The sequence below is a fragment of the Etheostoma spectabile genome, chromosome 4 (genome assembly GCF_008692095.1).
Source record: "Etheostoma spectabile isolate EspeVRDwgs_2016 chromosome 4, UIUC_Espe_1.0, whole genome shotgun sequence".
In the NCBI taxonomy this organism is placed as follows: domain Eukaryota; kingdom Metazoa; phylum Chordata; class Actinopteri; order Perciformes; family Percidae; genus Etheostoma; species Etheostoma spectabile.
Window position 1 is genome coordinate 36,617,165 of NC_045736.1, and position 1,407 is coordinate 36,618,571.

Below are 1,407 nucleotides of genomic sequence, written 5' to 3' on the forward strand. Positions count from 1 at the left end.
CCAAAGAGCGTTGTGTGGAATCAATCGTGTTATTTTGGGTAGTTAAAAAGAACATTGATGTAGGAAGACGAGTCAGCTTGACCCGAGGACAACACGAGGGTTAATTGCCACCGTGAAACAGCTTAGTTTTAACAGCAGGTGTGTGATCCTGACTGACTCCTCTGGTGTGTTAAAATATTTTTTATCGGTTAAATCTGACGTTTAAGAAAAAAATCTCCTCTAGTGTGCACCTGGTATTAATAATTATTTTTTTGAGTTGTATTTGACTGATGTGGCTGTATTTCTTTTTATATCTAAAACACTATAACACCATATTGGAGTGTACCTCAGGCTGTAGTGTTTGAACTGTTTGGGCAGATTTTCAGACATGTATTTTCCATTCATGCAGAATTACATTTATGCAGAATTACATTGGTGGAATATACATCCAATTTCCACTTTACACAAAGATGGTTCTTTGTATTTATGATATTAAACTTTATTTTGAGGTGGAGTCACTGACACAGCAACGTGCTGTGATTTCTATGATGTTTACATACACTGACTTTGCTGTAATTTCTACAGTTACTTACCACAAATGGCCCAGTAAAATACCATAATTTTCTTTTCCGGTTAATTACTGTAATAAACATTGCATTATGGGTATTGATATTTCATTTACAGGGCTTTACTGTATATTTTGATTTGCGGACACTGTTAAACTCTACTGTATTTCTACAGTTACTACCACAAATGCCCAGTAAAATATCGTAATTTTCTTTTCCGGTTCAATACTGTAATATGCATTGCATTATGGGTAGTAACATTTGATTTACAGTGATTACTGTATTTTTTGAATATGCGGTAGTCTGTTGTAAAACAACAGCAGTAGTGATACTGTAGTTAAATAAGACAGACAGAAAATATTTAGTTAATGTTAAAGAAGTGCAGCGACAAGCATGTTTTTTTCTTTTCGCATTATTTTCTCAAGTCAGTGGGAATCCATTTTTCTGTCTCTTGCGATGAATGCTAAGCTACGGTGCCATGTTGAACCTCTCCCACCAAGCTTAAAGACACGCATCAAAGTATAAACAGGCTTTTATTTAAATATTGTGGATTCTGCAACAAAAGATGCAAAACAGAAAATAAATAATGTAACATTCACCCTTTTTAAAGTTCTGCAGCACAGGTGCATGTTCACAGTGGAGGGCGTCGCTGCTGGAAAATAAAGCCTTGTGATGACTCCGTGCTGGAAGTCCCAATCTGTTTTGGTTTTTCTTCTAGAGTCAATGCTAAATGATGAACATGATATCAACAAACTCATATCAAAATGTTTCTGCCCACATATTAAAATGTACTTATACAGTATAATGTGACAATAGTGACACTTTCAAAAGGCATTTGCACATGTGGATTTCTGATTGGTAC